The 7,345-nt window shown below is 39.8% G+C and overlaps 1 protein-coding gene across 1 annotated transcript in view; it reads left to right on the top strand.

The window, feature by feature from the left end:
- Window positions 1-5,216: 5,216 nt before the first annotated feature.
- LOC110523354 (neuropeptide FF receptor 2) overlaps window positions 5,217-7,345 on the top strand; it is a 38,431-nt gene continuing 36,302 nt past the window's right edge. Inside the window, exon 1 of the mRNA XM_021601980.3 lies at window positions 5,217-5,388. The gene's annotated coding sequence lies outside the window, so the exon portion shown is untranslated. The remainder of the gene's footprint in view (window positions 5,389-7,345) is intronic.

Below are 7,345 nucleotides of genomic sequence, written 5' to 3'. Positions count from 1 at the left end.
CATCACACCTTGCACACCTGGAATGGGGAAGAAAGTAAAGAGTAAAGACAGTTGAGAAACACATTACTAGAAGAGCAAACTCCATGTTAGCCTGGTCGCAGATCTATGTGTGTGCTCTTGCCAACTCCTTTACTCATTGTCAAGACAAACATGTTTTGGATTCATAAAACATAGCCTGTATCAGTTCATTAAAGTTTTTCTTAATCACAAGCAATTTTGCGATTTGTGGTGAAATGTATCTATAGCAGAACATCAATGATCAAATGCTCAAATACATTTAGAGAAGTTCTGATCATTTTCTTGCCTTAGTACCTGACTTGCATAGCTTAGACCACCTTTTGCACAACTTTAAATACAAATGCAATCAACGAAAACAAAATTCACTATTAAGTGGTCAGTTTACAGAATATAACACATTGTTTTCATTAGAAGAGAAATGTGTGCAATTGTGTTCACTGTTTCCGGCAATCAGTAAATATTACTGCACAAAATTATAAATCACCTCATCAGTGTCATACCATGTACAGTATATGGAAAGATCTAGTCAATGTGGACCGTCTGATGTAATTGTTACGATTTTTTACAATATTGCGGACATGCATTGATGCAGAGAATTATGTTATGTTACTTCTAAGTAACTTTGGGTTACGACTAAGTCATCATCTCCAACATGTGACCTACCATCATAAAGCTTCTCTTTAGTGTGGATCGAGGACTATACTTGGTGTCGGCAGGTAGCCTAGTGGTTAGAGTGTTGGGCAAGTAACCAAAAGGTTACTAGTTTGAATCCCTGAGCTGACAAGGTAAAAATCTGTTATTCTGTCCCTGAACAAGGCAGTTAACACACTGTTCCCTGGTAGGCTGTCATTGTAAATAAGAGTTTGTTCTTAACTGATTTGCCTAGTTAAATAAAGGTTAAATGTAAAAAAAATATATAGATACTGTATCTTCATGTCAGTCACCTCTCCTTATTTATATTGTGATAGTGTTTCTGTGCACCAATGGAAAGTCTACAAAACAACCAGCAAAGCAGCCTTTGTATTGAATACATGGAATTGGATTGTGATGATACCGATGATGAATCCTTATTTATTTTAAAATCAGGAATAATATTTGACATGTATGAAATTATTTGTTGAAATAGGCCTATAATTCTGCTCTTTTGGATAGTACTCCCAATTATTATCATCATGATTTAGTGACTGCTCTACTGGGATTTTTAAAAGACAATTCTAACTTTCTGTTTTGTCTGCTTGGACGCAAAATATGGTTTTATTATGCAGTATGGATTATGCATTCATCTTTTGCAGGCCGTTGCGTTCTTTTGTGGAATCTATTTGCAATTTTGACAGTACAATATTGTTTTGAGAAGGCAACTACATTATGAAAACACATTGTGAAAGTGATTCTCGATCCGTCTGTCTCTAGGGAAACCATCCAAGCTCATTAAAATGTGATCGAACCAGGACTGGGTTCAAACTATTTGAAATCATTTCAAATACTTCTGCTGCTCTTGAATGAGCTTGCCAGTTACGCTGCAACCAATAGAAAAGTCCCAAAAGTGTAATCCTTGCATGCCGGGCACTCTAAAGCAAAAACTCAAAGTATTTGAAAGATGTTGAATAGTATTTGAACACCGGTGTGTATGCTGTGCGCTCTAACCAGGAAGTGTAGCTACAGATTGTAACACGAGATGTGATTTAACCAAAACAATTTGGACCATTATACTGGTAGTTACAGATGTGGCTATACAAAAAGTTTGCAGAGATTTTTCAACTAGCCTGGTATAGGGTACGGTGCCATCTTGTCTATTTCAAGTCTTCTCTCATTGATCGAGACAGGTGTCTGACATCATGACATGCGGCAATTTGGAATGGACCGACCTGTCTCGAGAGATTTGAAAAAGACAAGAGGCGGTGTATGCATTGTTGGATTACTTCTTGGACTAACACATTTATTTTAATAAGGGAGCATTTTCTAAATTCAAACTGAGCCCCTTCAACTGGACACAGACTTGAAACTCCCATTTCCACGAATTGAAGACGAATAACAGGTTGGTTGAAAAATCTCTGGCAACATTTTGTATAGCCACATCTGTAACTACCAGTTTAATGATCCAAAATGTATTAGTTAAATCACATTGTCTGGTGTTACAATCTGTAGCTAATGGAAGTGTAAGCCATTAGGCTACAAGAAAGCAGGCAGTCTATGGAAAATTACAGAGGAAGATGGCACCATGTGGTTCTCAGAAACATTTAGGATTCTGTCACGAGGTGGAAAAGTGACAAGTTCTTTAGAATCTGGGTTGAACAGACAGCGTGAAGTAGAGGCAGACAAAGGAACAGTTTGCATTGTTTTATGGCATGGTTCTTTCCCTAACATTTTAGGGCATGGTTCTTTCCCTAACATTTTAGGGCATGGTTCTTTCCATAACATTTTAGGGCATGGTTCTTTCCATAACATTTTAGGGCATGGTTATTTCCATAACATTTTAGGGCATGGTTATTTCCATAACATTTTAGGGCATGGTTCTTTCCATAACATTGCACTTTTAAGTTGTACCCATAAATTATACTGAACAAAAATAAACGCAACATGCAACACTTAAAGATTTTACTGAGTTACAGTTCATAAGGAAATCAGTCAATTGAAATACATTAATTAGGTTCTAATCTATGGATTTCACTTTGCTAAGCAGGTTCGCAGAATCAGAATGAGCTTTTCCCCACAAAAGGGCTTAATTACAGAAGGAAATACTAATTTCATCAGCTGTCTGGGGGACTGGTTTCAGACGATCCCGCAGGTGAAGAAGCTCAATGTGGAGATCCTGGGCTGACATGGTTACACATGGTCTGCGGTTGTTAGGCCAGTTGGATGTCCAGCCAAATTATCTCAAATTACGTTGGAGGCGGCTTATGGTAGTGAAATTGCCATGTCATTCTGGCAACAGCTCTGGCAAACATTCCTGCAGTCAGAATGCCAATTGTACACTCCCTCAAAATTGAGACATCCGTGGCATTGTGTTGTGACAAAACTGGCCTTTTATTGTCCACAGCACAAGGTGCACCTGTGTAATAATCATGCTCTTTAATCAACTTCTTGATACACCACTTGTCAGGTGGATGAATTATCTTGGCAAAGTAGAAATGCCCAATAACAGGGATGTAAACAATTGTGGACACAAAATAAGAAATAATTTGTGTGTATGGAACCTTATTTCTGCTCATGAAACCAACACTTTACAAGTTGCATTTATATTTTTCTTCAGTATACTTAAAAAACCATGCAAGATAAACACAAAACATACCATAAGGGAGAAAAGAAACAAGCACAGGAAGCGATGCAGCCCAGGAGGCAGGTATTAATTTTCTATGAGCTTCTATTGTCCTCTAAACCCAAATCTCACACATGGCCCAGGAAGCTGCCACGGCTTTGGACTGCATCAATTCCCATGCGCAGCCGCCTAGAACACTTCTTCAGTGAGGTTTAACGGCATTTGTCATCCAATATGTTGCATTACCGCCCCCAACTCAACTATAGGTCTATTACAATTTGACACAAAATTGGAAAGGGGAACCAGGAAAACTAAAAATACATACATTTGAATTACCCTATCAATTAACCCTATACTCATTAAAACCTATCACCTTATTCCATTATTTTAACCCCATCTGATCCTACCCCAGGCCAACAGCCTGAGAGGACGGGACACTACCACTCAACACACCTTGTAACTTCTGAAGTCAAATCTCATAACCCCAACTACTTCTCTGCAGCTTCCACCACATCTCTTTTCTGTGATTTAATTTCAATTTCTGCAGTAAAGTTGATAACCATTGCTGTGAACACTAAGAAGCCAACCTTGCCGAAGCATATCACTCATTGGCCTAGACCTCAGCAATATGTGCACCCCTACAGTTGATAACTTTATCCACCGAAACTACACAATCCTCTATCCCAAGCCCTCCTGCACACTTCCCACATCTTGGAATCTCCCTACTACACTGCTGCGATCTGACCGTAAAGTTGCACTTGAAACAGCGTGGTGGACTCGCTCTAACAGGATAAATGATATCCTAACAAGACCTTGTCAGGTAAAGACTGACTCAAAAGGACTGATGTGATGCCTCCGTTTCACCACACTCACCACCGGCTCTGTGTCGCACTAAACAGCAGGCGTCACAAACACCAGGGATCTTCAACGGCTCCACCTCCACACCTCCACAGAAATCACTCCTTTCAAAAGTGCCCTGTTCTTAAGAGCAAAGCAAGAAACAGATCTTGACCCAAGTTGCATGACACGGAGCGTCCACTCCCTCTGCTCAGAAGAAACAATCACAAGTCCACTACAGGTTACCTTCACTGATTCAACTTCTTTCACACCCACCCTGAAAAGATCCACCAAAAGGCAAGGATCCACTTTCTCAAAAAATATCACTCATACTGGACCAAACGCAACTTTATCATAACCATGTCCATCAACGGCTCAGGCTCCAAGCTCCTCACAACACTTTCTACCACCACCAGTTCACCTCCAGAACTCAAACTGGCATCTGGCTCACACTGAATTTGACACCAATCTTCCTCGACATACCTTCTCCCTTGTTATTGCTAGCTTCAACAGATTCAAACCATCATCTGCCTCCCTCTGTCTTTTCAACCCCCTCTTTTTCCCTCCAGTCCTCCTTCCTTAACCAATTACCCAACTCCTTCTGAACATATTCAACTTTTCCAAACATAAATCTCTTTTAAGCCTCCTCAAGAGACATGCTAAGAACTACTCCCTCCACTTCAACCTCCACCAGCTCATGGCTTGGCTAGAGCTCTGGATAAATCCTTATCACATTTTTTTATGAATTAAAATCCATACAGAGCAATAAGCATGAACTCGAAGACAGATACTGTGAGATGCCAAAAATTCGATATTTACCGGATTTGCTTTTGTATGGAGCTAGATATGACAATTTCATTTTAATTGGAGGCATTTAATTGAATTACAGCACCACCACCACCCACGCAGTTGGTGTGATCTCGTCACCTTTGCTCTCCTCTATAATTCCCTCTTTGAGCAACCTCTTGTTGCGCGAGAAACAGTGGGGCGCTGGGTGGCACGCACTTTACTTACCCGCCCTGCGCGCCTCCTCCCACCCCATTCAATGTATCTGGCGCTTGTTAGTGGATTTAGCTATTTGTGCCAAAGCGCGTGGAGCAACAGCACTCTGTCCGTGTCTGTCCTCTCGGTCGTTGCGATGTAGGCTACGGAGCATCTTCACAGCAACGCTTTCTCATTAACAAGTGGCGCACATACATCTCTTTGGACTTTTGGGTCTTCCATATTCACATTTTGGAAGGAAATATAAATTGGACATCTTTTTCAAGTTACTCAAGGTAAGATCTTTCTTGTTTTTATTTTTTGAAGGTTTTGCTGATTGAATAATAATACAAAATCTTATAACAACAAAAGCATATTTTAGGAGTGAATGTGAGCAGAAATTGTAATAGCTTAATAATTACATGAAGTATGTTAGAAAATAATGATCAATCATCAATGATTTCGCCTACCTATTGAAAAAGACTTTGCCTTTATTTAATTTGAAATGCATACAGATTGCATCGCCTCTTCAAATCAAGAGAACGACTCTGTTCCGTGGTCAATAATCAACCTAATTATTGACCGTGCTTGATTGCAACTGCAAATTAAAATATTCGTGTCATTTGCTCAACTCTTGCAGAGTTGACTGACGGAGCTCAGTGAGCAGAGGGCTGGCCTACAGTGTATAGTACTGATATTTCTGAACAATGATAGATGGTTTAGCAGTATACACTCTCCCATCCACATAATTTAATGCTAGTTAATAGTTAGTTAGTTTATAGTTAGCTAGTTCAGGAACTGAAATTGAGTTTATGTGTATGTAATTAAATATGGACATTTAATTACATATCGAATTAACATGTACATGAGTAGAATTTGAATTATTTCTATAACTGTCGTTATCCATTGACCTATGGTGCTGAAGGTTGGAACCTCCGAACGCCGCTATCCCGCTGTCCATGGTTCTGAAATGAAATCTCTCTGGATTTGTTCACATCTGACATTCTGTATACGTGCAGAGGGAGGGTGACTTACTTCTGCTCAGTCATCCTGCTTCTTTACCTTAATATCTCGGTCTTGGTTTTGTCTAGTTGTTGACTGGAGGTTGAAGAGGTTTACGGACAACCTAAGCTCCAATAAAACGCCAACCCGTGCAGCAACATAATTACGCCATGGCTGGACATTGTGGTGCCATATTTTAGCTGTCACAAAATTACGCCATGGCTTGACGTTTTAATTATGCCACGTGGTGCCATATCTTAGCTGTCAGTCAAGCTGTCAGTATACTCTAATTATGGCAAAACATTTCCAAACGGCCCGTCCAGCGAAGGAAAGGCTCCCTGTGTGAAACATTCTATGAGAATTATATATATTTTTATTTTACCTTTATTTAACTAGGCAAGCCAGTTAAGAACACAGTTAGGAACACACTCTGGCCAAACCCGGACGACGCTGGGACAATTTTGCGCTACCCTATGGGACTCCCAATCACAGCTGAATGTGATACATTATACAATAGCCTGGAATCAAACCAGGGACTGTAGTGCTGCGGTGCAGCGCCTTAGACCGCTGCGCCACTCAGGAGCCCAGCCCGCTGAGAAAGAGTGACACAATCTGAATGACCTAAAATAAAAAATCACAAATTGGTATTTCAGTCAGGCCAAACCAAGCTGTACTGTGCAAGTAGATTAATAGTAGGCCGACTATTGAAACAGAAAATGTAGGCTTTAAACTGAGTCAGAAATTCAGATTTCCGATTTCGCTCTCAATGTCACACTTAAAAAAAAAACAGAAATACAACACAATTGTATATTATAATGCTTGAACAACATCAGCAGCCCACTTTTGAGGTCTCTGAAAAAATCTAAGAATTCTCTACATTTTTATTTAATTGCCTTTTAATTCAATTGTGCAGGTACCTAGCACTGTTGTTTGATTAGCAGTGTTTCTTTTGAACATGAGAAGGAGTTTGCAAAAGAAATGGCCACTGGATTGATGCAAATTATATTCTGACAGGTAGGCTTTGTAGCTAGGTAACATTTAAAAGGCACGTTTTTGGGAAAGCCTTGCCATCTACCAGAAAACAGTCAGGTCTATCATTAACGTGGCTATATTTGTCCTGTTCCTTAATTGTTTGACACCTGGACGATTTACTTGATATTATGAGTCATGTCTTGCCTTGCGTCAAAATAGCCCATAGCCAAAATCTCCTGTTTTAATGGTTTTCTTTAAACTTTCTTTCATTGTCTAGCA

The sequence above is a fragment of the Oncorhynchus mykiss genome, chromosome 5, assembly GCF_057628025.1.
Source record: "Oncorhynchus mykiss isolate SJ-2025 chromosome 5, ASM5762802v1, whole genome shotgun sequence".
Lineage (NCBI taxonomy): Eukaryota > Metazoa > Chordata > Actinopteri > Salmoniformes > Salmonidae > Oncorhynchus > Oncorhynchus mykiss.
The sequence above is the reverse complement of the archived record's forward strand: the minus strand, read 5'-3'. Positions and strand labels throughout refer to the sequence as shown.